Raw genomic sequence first — 15,548 nt, 5'->3', positions numbered from 1 at the left:
TTCATAGAAAGCACTTTGTAGAGGAATAAAGTTTCTTATCAGGGGTGTGGTGGGAAATACATTTTCAAACGTTCTGTTATTCAAAACCTGAGCAAACTGGTAAAATCCAAACGGGGAGCACCGCCCACTTCCCGGTTCGGACTCGGTGCTGTGGCCAGGCCAGGGGTCGTTGCGGGAAGCTGGCTCAAGGGCACTGTCCACTCTTCCAGAGATGTCTACGTGAGCTCAAAACTATTTCAAAATAAAAAGTGAAAAATGAAAACTTAACCAGCTTTTTTTGCTCTCTGGATTTTGAGCCTGGCAAATTTCATCAGTGGACATTTTATAACAATATGCTTAGAGTAAGTGGGGAATGGGAATTTTTAAAAATTTTTATTTATTGCTAGAAAGAGAGAGACATCAGACTGTTGTTCCACTCATCTATGCACCCTGCGGTTGACTCCTGTATGTGCCTGACCAGGTACTGAACCCACAACCCTGGCGTATTGGGACGATACTCTAACCAACTCAGCTACTCAGCCAGGTTGGGAATGGGAGTTTTGAAACACTATCTAGCAGCCAGCAAATTTGCTGGAACGTGAGGCTAGTGCTTCCAAAAGCATCGTAAGGAGATTCCAATCACCCAGTTGAGGATGCCCTGGTGATGCGCAGCCCAGCCCCCGCGTGACCTACACTCCAGTCAAGGTCCTCGGCTGTTAGCACCCAGGAAGGGGCAAGTCTTTGCTGCAAGGGCCTGTCTCATGTCTGGAAGGATTTTAGAGCATCGTGATTTCCACCCACCAGATATCACACACACACCCACGCACGCACACACACACACACACACACACAACAAACACCTGCTCTTGTGACAACCAAAAGTATCTCTAGACATGGCTAATTGTCCCCAGAGGGAGCAAAATTCCCCCTGCTTGAGAATCTCTGTGATGCCTAGGAAACAAATCATTTGTCTCTGCTTTTAAGAGAAAATACAAGTTTATAGATTTCATAGATTGCAAGGAGAGCACCGTCCCCCTCATCCTTTCATTGGCCTTAAAGAACAAAGTCCTTGAGTAAGAGATGCTAGATTTTTTGTAATGTTTCGCCTATTTTTTAAATGTTTCGAACATATGCAGTGGCATTGGAATAGAAATATTTTCTACTCCTGAAAGACTGTCTGAAATAGATATTTCAGAAGGAATATCGCCTGGCCCTCAAAGAGTGAATTGTAGGTAACATTGTCAGTATTGAGACTGCTATAGAGTTGCAACTTCACATGGGAAGGTAATCCATTACATTAAAGCATTCCCAGGCTTGAGTTTATTTAAGCCCCCGGGGCCCACACGGCACATTACTAAATATTATGGGTTTTGTAAAGGTGCGTGATGACCAAGCTGACTGCCGGCTCACTGGAAAAGTGATAAAAATCAGCGCTGAGCTTAATCACGGCTTCGGAGGGTATATTTATGTGGTGATGTCAGCACCGTCTCCTGCAACTGGCTGAAGGTCCTGTTCTGTGTTCGCGTGCATGGGGTTTAGACACTCACAGGCGGTCTTGCTGGGGGAGAACGGCCAGCGGAACCGAGCCCGGCTGCCCCTCCCGGGTCTGTGCTGCACTGTCCTCCCTCCCGAGAAGGAACCAAACAAAGAAGTCCACCTCCAAACCGGGCCAGCACCAAAGCAGCTCCGGGCCAGCCACGGGTGCTCCGAGTTATGGAGGCCGGCTCCCATGTCGAGCCCTGTATGTCACCTTAATGTATTTATTTAACCCAGGACTGCCACCGAGATGGCAAACCCACCTCAGCATGTGAAGGCCCCCGACAAAGGGAACATTCAGAGCAGATCCAGGAGAACAAACACAGGGGGACTCTGGGGAGGGAAGGATGTTGCAAGCCCGGCACAATGCCTGGCTTTATTTGCCACCTGGGGCAGGTTGGAGGCAGCCAAACTGTAATCTGCTGTTCCCCGAGCAGGCCCAGCCGGGTGGCAGGCCTATGGGGAGAGGGGCTCCAGCTGGGCTGCCTGGAGCCCTGGTGGTGGCATGGACCCTGCAAGTCTGGGCCATCAGCGGCCTTACGTTTCCTTTGGGGACCCTGTACTGGCTGGATGCAGGTTGCTGCCCAGAAAGCATCTAGAAGCCAATCACCAACACTCCTATCTATGAGCTCACGCAGCAATGGGGCCCCCAAACCTCCTGGGCCCCCGGAAACCTCGCCCACATCTGGGAGGGGGTAGTCAGGGTCTGGTGACCCGATGTTCATGAGCACTGCCTTCATGTGCAAAGTCCGCTAACCCCAATGACCCTACTGATGACGCACCGCCGGGCCAGTCACAGATAGGCTGGTCCGAGCTGACCATACCCAGCTTGCTTTCTCTTGGTTGGCAGTGGCTTTGGGTGAAATTAGAGACTCTGCTACCATGTGAGGGAGCCTTGTCTTTCCATCCAATCCAAATGACATACCACCCACTAATGTCACCCTGGCGGCCAGGAATCTTTCTGTGGGAAATGACAGAAATGCAAGGCAGACGAACCTCAACAACAACAAAAAACAATCATCACACAGTTGTGTGCCAGGCACTGTCCCCTGTCCCTTCCTGTCCTAATACATTCAATCCTCACAACAGCTCTGAGGCAAGACTGTCATTCTCCTCGCTTTGGAGATAAAGAAACTGAGGCACAAAGAAATGAAGCTTCTTGCCTCTGAATCTGACAGGTTGGCAGTGACTGAGCTGAGGTTTGAACCCAGCTCCAACATCCAAGCCCCCTGAGGACAAATGGGAAAAGGGATTAGCTCGGGGACTGGTTTGGACACCAGAGTGATGGGCAGACACAGCAAAAGCTTCAGGGACTTCATGCCGTATGGCTGATCCTCTCTTGTCTCGGCTCCTCTTTGAAGGCTGGTCTCATTTGCTGCCGTAGTGAACAGACCCTCCCAAAACACTGGTGCTCAGAGCCCCAGATGAGCAAGGCAATGGAAACGTGAACTTCTTCCTCCCAGGATTTATGTGTCAATACCTTGCTGGGCCCAGTGAGGACCACCTGGGTTTGTCATCGTCCAGCCAAGCATAAGTCACCTGCTCCCGTGGTAGATTCCAGTCTGTATCTCTGGGCCTGGATTCTAAGTTCGGCCGTGTGCGATTGCTTTGCCAATGGCATGTTAATAGGATGCTGTGCTGAGGGTTGGAGAGGGCACTCTCATACTTCTGCTTCCACCCTGGGGCTCCTCCGTCCCAGGAGAACAGGCCGGGCTGGCATGTTGATGGCCCAGGGACCTGCGGAGCAGAGCCAGGATGGCCCGGGGCCCCTGTGACAGACAGGCCACCCAGGTTTGTGAGAGAACCCAGCCAAGGACCAGAAGTACTGCTTGGCTGAGCCCAGACTAAATCGTCAACCCACAGACCCACGAGCAAAGGCACTGCCCTACACTTCTGTGTTTCTCCTGTGGTTTGGAGCCAGGCAGCGTGCACAGTGCAAGGGATGAGGCGTGCTCGGGGCACCGGGACCACGCAGAGTCGGGGAGCGTGGTGCCCAGAGGACAGGGTGCCCTTTCCAGACAAAGGGCACAAAGAAAGCATTCTGGACTGGTAAAATAGTAGTTCTGTAGCGCCAACCATTTGCTTTTTCTTCGTTTTAGGGATCTTGTTGAGGATTTTATCTATTATACTGTCTGTCACTTTGGGGATAGATCATGTAAATTTCTTAGATTTAAAATCCCCAAGCATTTGATTTTTCCAAAGTATTTTTTCCTTATAAATAAAGCACAACTGTTAACTGGTTATATTTAATCCTTTTTGTCTTGACCTCCAGGAAGCTTGGGGCCAAATTTGCAGCCCCAAATTAATAGATTTTTGGAACTGGATGTATGAATTTCTTATAGTACATTTTTTTTTATCTTAGCCCTATTTTCCTTTCTCTTGATGAAAAACAAACAAACAAAAACTCCCTCTCTCCTTCTTTCTCTCATTTTTTTTATTATTAATTAAACTGCCTCAAATTCTTTTTGGAATGAGCAGTGATGCAAAAATGTAATTTAGAAAACGAAATATCTCTCTAGTTTCAAGATGAACACAAAATTTCTGGTTTGTAGTATCTTTGACATCATGAGAATTACGGTTTAACACTAAGCTGGATTCTTGAAAAGTGAGTAATGGACATTACAATGAACAGATTAGTAAAGATCAGAAGCTTTGAAAACCCAGCTTGGTGAGGGATCCATCACAGGGGCAGTGGCCGCAGCAGCCGGAGTTGTGACCTGCCCTGGGCCCTGCTGTCGCTCTCTGCCTCCTCCCTCTGTCTGCTCCCCACAGTGCGCCCCCCCGCCCCCGGCACACCCCTCTCACACCCACACCTTGGTTCAGGCTGCTGCTTCTGCCTCAAACACTGTTGCTAACTTCTTTGTGTTCTTCAAAGAGCAGGTTGGGTTACCTCCTCCAGGAAGCCCTCTTTGGTCACCATTTCCTTCACTTTTCCACACCCAGGTCCCCCAGCATCCGAAGCTTCAGAGGTCTTCCTTACCACGGGGCCTTCAAGGTTCTCTTCTTCTGTACCTGCTCAGCTGGACAGCAGGCCTGACTCCAGGTAATGGTCTTACATTATCTTCCAGTCCCCAGAACCTGTGGCAGGATTTGGCACACAGTAGGGACTCCAAAAGTTGTTGGTTGAAGGAATGACCCAGTCACTGAATCAATTTGGAAGACTCTGTTATTGTGGGAAAATCGTCATTGTTCAGCAGGCTCTTTTTCATAGTTTGAAGTGCCCCATGGTGGCGACAGACCACAGTGCACACGTCACCTCTTGCAGGCTGGCCCTGTGTCCAGACTGTGAGAGCCCAGGGAGGTGAGAATGTCCCTCATGGGTAAAGAAGGGACGAAGCTGACATGTGTCACCAAAGGAATGGGTGCTTTCATGAGTTGATCCCTGAAGGCAGCATTTCTAAATGTCAACTCCAAATCCTGGGTATGGCCCCTTTAGAATGGTTCTTGAAAAGCATTTCTTTTTTCATGGAGAGAGAAGCTAACGGAGCTAGAAGCACAGGGCTTCACTGACAGGAAGCGGTTTCTTTGCTTTTCTTCCTTTTTCTCTGTAGTTAAAGAATGGAAAACCCGGCTCCATTCCTCCTAAGATTTACAAACAGATGTGGTTCTCAGGGCACATGCGCGGCTGCTGCCCCAGAGCCAGCCTGGGCCTGGGTTACGAGGAGCGGCTTGTCTAACGGGAACCCACCCCCATCCCCTCCAAGGGCACAAACCCAACCAGTTTCCTGTGTGAGGTCATTGCTCCACAATGGGTTTCAAAGCTATTTGTTTTTTAAACAGCTGGTTCCAACCTTGTACTTGCATCTAAATATAAAATTGCAAAGCGGTTTATTAGCATTTTCCATAAGATTAAGTGCAAAGATGGGGGTCATGCCACAGGCCGGTCTTGTTCTGATTATCAGCATCGCTGAGCCAAGAGACCGGCTGAGCAAAGGCAGGTGAGGCAGGGATGCTCTGACAGAGAAGCAGAGAAAGAGGCAGCCAGCATGGTAACAATGATGTCAAGGCCAAGCTAATGAAATCCCATTATATTAGGGAAACCATAAGGTGCACCTGGCCTGGTCTTGCACCTTCTTCTTCACGGGCTCCTGCCAGGATCACATACTTTTTCTTGTGTTGACCAAGGTGGGGCTAAAGGTCTTTTCATACCCACAGCCCAAGTAACTGGGTCATTTCACTGCAGAGCAAAGGACAGCCTGATTGGGAGGGAGGTTACTTGGCCCCTGCTCCCCGAAGCCCAGGCTTCCCAAGGGACTCCGTTCCATGTCTCCCTCCCAGTGCACAGAGCTTGGCCCACATGGTCAGTCTGTCTTCTGGTACCTGAGGGCTGCCCGAGGAGCAGGTGCGTCTGTTTAATGTCCAACCTGCTTTTATGGCCAACCCCAGTGACACAGTGGGTCCCACTGGCCATGATTTTAGAGGAGTCAGAGTTTGTCATCCGCCAAGAGTAGTTTCATAGCAGCCATAAAATGAGGACTCCGTTTCGCTCCAGGATCTTGAATTGGGGTGAGAAGCTGTAAAATTCAGAGTGACACACTTTTCAGCCAATTGGCAAGACTATTGTCAGACCCATCTTCCTGGGGGTGTCCTAACAGACATCGAAGATGCTGTATTCGAGGTACAATGAAATGGAGAGGCCCAACCCCCTGATCACTGCCTTCAGGGTACTTTCTCTATGTCTCCCAATGACACTCAGACAGTTAAGAGTCTTGGACAGTTTAGAAAGGGCATTTAATGAAATCCTTCTCACATGCAACACTGAAAGCACAAATTGAGGTCTAGTAACAAAAGTACTGCAGTTCAGTGTACTGAGAACCAGCCGTTCACTACCTGGCTCAGTCTTGGCTCAGGAAAGCCCAGTGCAGCCACCGCCACTCTGGGCATAAAAACAAAGACCCCAGAAACTACATTCTGAGATGGGCAAGGATGTCACAAAGATGCCCTCAAAACAGCTGGCAGAGTTATGCAGCCACTTCCTTCCAGAGACAAAGAACATCTTTTGTTTATTGCCACCCAGTATTTTCCATTAGAGAATTATCCCTTCACTTGCTCTCAGTCCCTATGGTTCTAGTGGACCTGAACTCCAAGCTTGATTCAGAATGTTGAGTGATCCATGCTTAAGCGAATCAGTGCCTTGTATTTTTCCCTGGCCACTCTGATTGGTTAAAGGATCAGCAGATGACTCCAACAAAGCCAGTGAGATTTTCTTTGGGAATTCTGGGAAACTCTCACTGGCTGTGGAGTGAGGGGGATGTTGAGAACTATGTGAGGTCTGGGGCTCCCGCAGGAGGCACCCTATGGCCAGGAGGAGTCAAGCAGTGAACTGAGAGGTGGAGGAAATGGCATCTGGGGGCCATAATTTGATCCCTGCCCCAAGCCAGCCCTCCCTCAAACTTTCCGATTCTGTGAGTCAGCAACTTCCCTTTTCTACTTAAGCTGCTCTGGGTGGGGAACTCTTCCACCTACACTCCTTTCCCACCCCACTACCTCAAGTTTCTCCATCACCTCCTCTCTTTTACGTTTTTAACAGTTTAAAAGCAACCCGTACGTGTTTTAAACAATTTCAAAAACACACATAAAATACTTTCTCGAGACCACACAGCCCCCAGTGGCTGAGCCAGGACTCTGGCCCAGGCCCGTGTAGGCCAGAGGCTTCATTCCTCACAGAACAATCTAGGTTAGCCTCTCAGGGTCTCTAGGCATTTTGATGTGCAGCCTTCAGTCTTCTCCTCTTTGGAGTATTTTGTTTTATTGTGAGCAGATATAATTATTCTTAACAAAGTCGGTATGATATTACAAATATAGTGTGTATACTTTTTTTACTCAGTAATATATCATGAACATTTCCCCAAGTCATTAAGTATTTTACAGGAATCTTACTTGTATTTTATTTTTTAAAGATTTTATTAATTTTTAGAGAGAGGGGAAGGGAGTGAGAAAGAAAGGGAGAGAAACATTGATTTGAAAGAGAGAGACGTCGATCAGTTGCCTTTAGCACGAGTCCTGACCAGGGACCGAACCTGCAACCCAGGCATCACCCCTTGGTTCTGTGGGACAATCCCCAAACAACTGAGCCACACCAATCAGGGCCAGGAACATTCTTTTTAGTGGCTACATAATACTTTATTTGATTTTACTATATTATATCATAATTTATTTAAGCAGTCTTGTACTGTCGGACTTTTAGGTGATCTGTATTCTGCCCTGTTTGAAAAAAGCAAATAGGTGGAACAAGAATTTGAGGGTACTGAAACTCTTCTGTATGATACTATAGGTTGAATGTCATACATTCAACCTGTAACTCCTCCAAAAAAATCTTCTGTCCATTAGGAATAATTAATTAATTGGTTGATGGTATAAATGAACAAGCAAACAAAAAGCAATTTAAATAGAAATTTTCCTCCGGTTCTGATGACTTTCTTACAATGAATACCTGGGGGTGGGATTAGTGAGACAAAGGTTAAGATATTTCAGACGTATCGCCCTAATTTCTTCGCAGGAGAAAACCTGCCAGTTGATGTACCACCAGTGTATGTGAGTGTCTGGTTCACTAGATTCTCGTCGACACTGAAGTTACCTAGTTTTTAAATCTTTGTAAATTCACTAAGAACACCTACATGATGCCCGATTCTAATTTGCCTGCCTTTGCTTAGTAACTGCATGGTGCATGTGAATGGTACAGAATGGGCACTTCAGAAGCAGAATGCAGTTACTGAAAGAGGCGGCACCACAGATGGGTGGGAAGGAGGCCTCGGTGCTCTGGACCAAGTCAGACAGAGTGAGACCCACACTGCCTCTCGCCTGCAGGGTCCTCAGACCCGAGTGCAGGTCCCAGGCCCCCCAGAGGGCTTCTGAAAACACAGAGTCTGGCCCAGCCCCAGTTTCTGATCTATTAGGTCTAGGGCAGGGCTCAAGATTTTGCATTTCTACCAAGGTTACAGCAGGCGCTACTGATGCCGCTGGTCCAGGGACCAGACTTTGAGAAAGATTTGCTTGTATCATAAACTCCAGAAAAATGAGAGGGATGATTGGAAAAAAACATCCAACTCCAGATCTCTCTCAGACCTTGAGAGATCAAGGACATAAAACATGGATATAGATGATCTCAGTAGCATAATTAATAATAAATCTATATATGTTATATATATAGAAATACATAGTGAATATAGACATATAGTATTGTATATTTCTATATATATAACATATACCACATCTTACATATATTAGAGAATGTATGTTATTTTCAAGTACTTATGAAATAATTATAGATCTTAATTGTGTACTAGGCAGGAAGTCCACATTATGTCAAAAGGCAACTTCAACATATTTTCAATAGCAGGAAGAGGATAGGTCACATTTTCTGAACGAATTACAATAAAGCTAGAAAAAAGATACGAGGAAACAAGCAACATGGGAAACACACCGTACTTTCCCCGTGTCTGACTGCCCGAACCACAGTGAAGAGACTGCCACACACCAGACTGTGTGGGCTGAGGCTGGACTTGTCCGTGGGGAAAAATGTGTAGCTTCAAATTCTCTCATTAGTAAAAAGAAGGAGTAAAAGCAATTGCAAAACTAAAAATTTTAGGAATAAATCTCAGACCTAACTGAGACAGAACTAAAGGTTAAAAGCATGAAACTGCATTTAAACTGGGAAACCTGAAAGCAATACATCTCATTAACTAATTAAAGACATGAAAAATTGAAAAAGACAAGTCATAATCTACCCTAATTAAAGAATAAAAAAGCAGGGAAATACAAATATTCAAAATTAGATAAAAGAAAGAGCAGATAACCACAGACGTAGGGAAATTTTTAAGTATTAAAGAATACTTTGTAAAATTGTGGAAGTAAATTTAAAAACTCAGATGATATGGACAATTACTCTGGAAATAATAAATGTTCTATGTCAAGGAGAAATAGAAAACCTGAAATAGGCTTTGAGACAATTACCAAGGAGCTATTCCCCAGGCAGCCTGCATGGCTCAAACCATCAAAGAACAGATAACACGAAATGTTTTCAATTATTCCAGGACTGAGGGAGAAGAGTGCTTCTCAATGCTTTTATTGGTTTTATGAAGCCAAGAAAAAAACCCACTATAACAAAACCTATCAAATAAAGCCCAAAAAGAAAAATGTAGACCTCATTTCATTTATAAATCCTAAACAAAATATTAGCAAATAGAACCCTTCAATACCAGTGGGTCATTATCATCATGGATATATAACATCTGTCCAAACCAGCACAGCAAACCAAAACAAAAGGTATAAGTATTGGAAAGATGCAAGCAAAATTTCCATTACTTGAAGATGAAATGATTAGATACCAGAGAAAACTCAGGAGAATAAACCGAGAAAACTGTTTGAAACAGTGTTACTCCACTTCCAAAACAAATACACAAAAAAGTAATAACTTTCATGCTAACAATAACCAGAAGAAAGTATAATGAATAAAAGTCAATTTGTAATAACAATTTATATATAATAACTATCAGACATATGCTGTACGTGGAAAGCAATGCTTTACATGGACAATAAAGGAGATTTGATAAAATGGGGAGGTGTACCTTTTAGATATGCTATCTTCACTTTGGGAAGTAGGAAAAAATTGTTAGGTTTTTGAGCTGTAAGACTTGACTATAAGTTCCTTTTGGGAGAGGACTATATTTTTGTTTGTTTGTTTGTTTGTTAAGCCAGACACCTTGTTGGGCTGGTTTAGTTTTTAAAAGATCATTCTTGTGCCTTGCTGAAATGGACTAGAGCAGGGGTGTCAAACTCATTTTCACCGGGGGGGCCACATCAGCCTCACAGTTGCCTTCAAAGGGCTGAATGTAACTCTAGGACTGTGTCAATGTAACTACTCCTTAACAATTAAGTGAGAGCTCTGCCCTGCTGCCAGGTAGAAACAAGGTGTCGGGCTGGATAAAACAAGGTGGAGGGCCAGATTAGGCCCACATTTGCCACCTGTGAACTAGAATGAAGATAGTGAGATTAGGCTGAAGGTGAGTAAACCAGGTAAAGGAAGGGAAGAGATCAAAGTAAGTGGCCCAGCTAGAGTTTAAAGAGAAAGTGGGGGCCTTCGTCCAGTAAGAGGATGAGTAGAGGGACTGTTAAGGGTGAACATGTATGCACACATGACTCAGTTGAAGGTCACTTGTGCTCTGTCACAAGGTAACCTATTTGTATAGTTTAGGAACCTCCAATGGTGATGATGGTATTGGTGGTGGTGAAGATGATGATGATGTTAAAAGCTCATATTTATTGAGCACCTACTTTCTAGGCAATGCACTAAGCACTTTAGCTGTGTATGTCATTGAATTTTCACAAAAGCCTTACTTCCCATTACAGATAAAAAAATTCAGGCAAAGAGAAGTTAAGCAACTTGACCAAGGGCACAGCTTGCAGATGGAATCTAGCTGTTGATGTAAACATTCTGACTCCAGGGCTCAGGCTGTTACACCACCCTGAAGTTGCTATCCATGTGCTCATGGCCTTGAATCAGTGCCAGTGAAAGATCAGATGGCCCAGTGGGGCATGTGGCCCAGAGAAAGGACAGATGTGCAGGGGTCAGAGCCAGAGCAGACATCAGGAACACCCTGGAAGTAGGAGAATGGCCCTGGCTGGGGGGGAGGGCGGATAAACACCAAACCCTTCTCTGCCATGAAATCCCAGGGAAACTGAGATGTTTAGGGACTTCTGTCAGGTGTGAGATGTATGTTGAGACAATTTTATTACATCTTAAAATAAACGATTACTTCAGCTGTCCGGGTTACTTAGGTTTATCCAAGAGGCTTAAATGTGGCTTATAATTATTAAAATGCCAATGTTCCCTAAATGCACCAGTAAAAATAAATCCAAGCATACCCCAATTTTAAAAAATTTATTGATTATTAGAGACAGACATAGAGAGAGAGAGATTTGTTGATCCACTTACTGATGCATTCATTGGTTGAGTCTTGTATGTGCCCTGACCGAGGATCAAACCTGCAACCTTGGTGTATCAGGACTGCATTCTAACCAACTGAGCTACCTGGCCAGGGCAAGCACACCCAAATTCTAATGGGATTTTTAAATTTATTTAATAGGACAAACTTATGCAGATTGGCAACAAAGCTAAAAAAGAGTTATAAAGGAGAATGTAACCCATAAGATAATAATGCATATTATGAAGTTACATGAGTTAACACAGCATCTATTTCAAATCAGAAAACTAGCCAATAACTAATGTTTGTACAAATAAACTTTTTAAAAAAATCTAGATCTCTGTACATCTAACATCAAATAAAATTTCAAACCCAAAAAATTTAAATATGAAAACAATAACAGAAAAATGCTCCAAGAAAACATGGATGAATCATCTCGGTGTAGCAAAGACAGTTCTAAGTCGGACATAGCCTCCAGCTCATCACCAAACACGGAGAAGGGAAAAGATGACAACCTGAATATCGGCACCTCAGCGTTAGATAAGACGGCTAATTCAGTACCTGCAGCTACTCCCAGTTCCGTACAAAATTTCAAAACGTGTAGAAAAAGTATGTACATCAGTAATGAAGTCGTAACTGGATTAAGTAATAAGAAAGAGGGCCATTGGTAGACAAGACATTCTGGGGCGGGGGGTGGGGGAAACACTTAAAAAGCCAAGTGGAGCAAATCAACCCAGGGAAAAAGAAATCCCGCAGAATCCCAGGGCTCCGCCCTTAGGAGGCGGAGCTTCTCCCGTGGGCGGGGCCTTGAGACCGTGCAGGGTTGGGGAGCAGGAGGGCAGCGGGCAGCGGGGAAAGAGGGAGGGAGGGAACCTGGAGCTCTGCACAGGGGTGGTTAACGCAGGGCCGCTCCTGAGGGCTGACCTGCCAACAGGGGCAGTGTGTGGACGCGGGGCCCAGAGCACAGGCCCATGTCCCGGTGGCTTCTGTTCCCAGAGGAGAGGGAGCAATGTCCCCATGAAGGTGATGGATCCGACTCCAGCCTCTTCTCATTCTTCCTACCAAACCCTCTGAAATGATTGTCGAGAGATTTTTGTTGTTGTTGTTGTTACTTAACACATAGGCCATGAGGACAAACAAACTATTTTTAAAAAGCGGTAACAAAGTTTGGGATGCTGGAGAGCAGAGGGACCCGTGGTCACAGGCTGGAGCAAGCTGGCTTTGCTGCGAGGGGCAGGGCCGCCAGGAACCAGCCTGTGTCCCTGGCAGGACGCCCGCAAGGCCCAGCTGGGCGGCACCAGGTGTCTCTGGAGTAGGAATGAAGGTAGTGCTAAATAAATAAACCGGTAAAAACGGGGACTGAAGAAGGTAGTCCCCTGTCTGCCACCACCGCCACTGCCACGCAGACAGAAATGTAGAGCCCCAGCCCCAGGGATGGAGCATCCTGAGCACCAGGGACAGGTGAGGGCTGGGGGCAGGTGGACCTTCACCTAACTGAAAGCTGGACTGTGATCAGTCCCCAGAACTGAGGCAGAAGGACTAGAATACCCTCAGGCAGGAGATGGACGACCCTTCTTAGGGTATGTAATGGCCCCCAAGAAAAGAACCAATTATCCTGCAGGAGGCCCATGGTTTTCACATCTTGCCCTCAGGTTTAGAGTTTCCAGTCACCTTACTTTTTTATTCCCAGGATAGAGATTCTCTGGGCTGCTCCCCCACTTGCCCTCCCACCCCTGCCTACACCCGGGACAGCTCCCAGACTCCATCAGCACCCTGCTTTTGAGGCACAAACACCCACCCAGAGAGTCTGTGGCCTGTGGGCCCAGGGAGCCGCCTCCTCCCTGGCCCGGAGCCTCCCTGCCTCCTCCACAATGCAGCATGCACACCTGCTTAGCCCCTCCCCCCCTGGAGCATTCTGGGATGCCTCCCACTTTGCCGATATGCATCTCCACAAACCCTGCCCAGCTGAGGAGCTGCCAAGCGCTTCAGGAGAGTCTGCAGCAGGTGGCACCTGGGGGGCAGTGTGGCATTGGGGCTGGGCACACGTGCCAGGGTCTATATCCCAGCATCGCCCTTCCAAGTCCCGAGACCTCGGGCGAGTCACTCAGCCCCTCAGAGATGTGAAAGAACCATTGTAAACTGATTAAAAGTTGGTTGCCCCTTCTTGGCCAAGAGAATGGAAGGTGGGGAATTATTTACTGCTATTTTTATAACAAGCTTTCCAGTTTTTTTTAATTGTCATACTACTATAGATAACATTTCAATGGAAAAAAATGAAATCAGAAAGGACAAAGAATTTCTAAATTAAGACATGTTGCAGGCCATGTGGGTCCAGCAACAGAGCCCCCCCCCCCACCGCCACCCTGCACCTGAGACGGGCCCCGTTCCCAGGAGGGACACCCAGACACGGGGCCCAGGAATCGCAAATGCAAACTTGCGTGTGCTTCCAGGGGACCCACAGCCCTTGAAGAAAGCCCACACCACGCAAGGGGGACCACAAATGCAACACCAGAAAAAGGTCAAACTTGAGTAAATCAAGTTCATAGAGGAGACAAGGCTGTTTGAAAATGTCTAATCTTCAGAGGCTTAAGAGAGGATTTCGCATCACATCTCTGAAGCAAGAACACACTGGTATAATGGAACAGTGCAGGTCTTGGAAGGGCAGCTGCGGTACCCGGAGATAGGAGGTCCCACTGACAGGGGCACCCCAAGATTGAACCAGCGAGCTGGAGGATCAGACCAAAGGATTCCTTTGTTCCAGAACACGGTTCAAAAGGGCACACAGGTGGAAGGTTTGAGGAAGGAAAGAGTCTTAGAGGACAGATTCTAAGGGCCCACCCGCTTCCTGATAAAGTTCCACCAAGGAGAAGACAACGGAGAAAAATAATCAAAGGTAAGATTTTAAATTTCCCAGAGTATGAGAAAGACAAATCTTCAGATAAAGGACCCATGGAATCCTATTTATTCTTTGATTGCTCTTGAGTTAGAAGACTTAAAAGAAAAACCCTTAGACTCTCCCAAGGAGCTGGCTCTCACTGACTGTATTTCCCTCCACATGAGGTAGAAACCCTGACATCTTCAGCAAGCTCCCTGCATGTATTCCATCACCTGGCCGTCTATCACCCCAGTCTCGACTCCTGAGTGGCTGTGTCAGATCTCTGAATGGCTACGATTTGCCCCTGCCACTTGCTCTTTCCAGTTACTGCTGTGAAGTGAAGCAGCCACAGTTTCATTCACTGGGACTTCAGTCTGTGTGAGTTTGAGGGGAGCTCTGTCAGCCACGCCGTGCTCTATTGCGTGGTGTGCCTCCACACTGGCACGTTCCGCTGGCATCTTATAATAACCACCCTTGTGGATCCTTCCCACCAGATTGCAATGTGCTTCACAGGAAATTATTGCTGCCCGTCTTGGTGTTGACCTTGGCCCATGTCAGGCAAGGGCCCACATGGGCCCGCACGGATCTGGGTAAAGCAGCAGCGTGGAGTGGCTGTGTCCATTCCTCCCCTCCCCCATCTCCAAACTCAAAGCACATAGTCAACATTTAACATGGAGTTCAGTCACATCTCGCGGGACAGATTTGATCTCTAGACTAAATACAAGTCATAGAAATGTGTTGTTTGGTCCACACGGTATTTATCTTTAAAGATTTAAATTAGTTGTTGGACTAGCAGGCACACCGTAGTGACCATCCCCGTTATAGGGCAGGGACTTGCCCAAACCCCTGTGCCCCGACTGAAGTGGGGACAGAGCTCCTCCATTCTGTCATCTTTGTTGAGCGTGTAGACTCGCTTCACACTTACCCACCAAGATCTTTCTTAGGCACCTGCTGTACTTCAAGCACAGGGCCAGCCAAAGGGGAGGAAAGGTGGATAAGGCCACAGGATGTTAGGGCAGGGTGGACCTTTGAGAAGCACTTCACCTTTGTCAATGGCCAGAGAGAAATAGGAGCTCAGTGATGTCAGGAGCCTTGCCCAAGGTCCAGAACCCAAACCCAGGGTTCTCAATGCTCTGGAGCATCGGTGGGTGTGGTGCATTTCACCTCACTCGTTCTAATCTTGTCTTCGAAAAGCGCAGCAGAATGAAAGGTCATCTGATATTAAAAAGAAAACA

The sequence above is a fragment of the Artibeus jamaicensis genome, unplaced genomic scaffold (assembly GCF_021234435.1).
Source record: "Artibeus jamaicensis isolate MK-2021 breed Jamaican fruit bat unplaced genomic scaffold, CSHL_Jam_final contig_490, whole genome shotgun sequence".
In the NCBI taxonomy this organism is placed as follows: domain Eukaryota; kingdom Metazoa; phylum Chordata; class Mammalia; order Chiroptera; family Phyllostomidae; genus Artibeus; species Artibeus jamaicensis.
The sequence above is the reverse complement of the archived record's forward strand: the minus strand, read 5'-3'. Positions refer to the sequence as shown.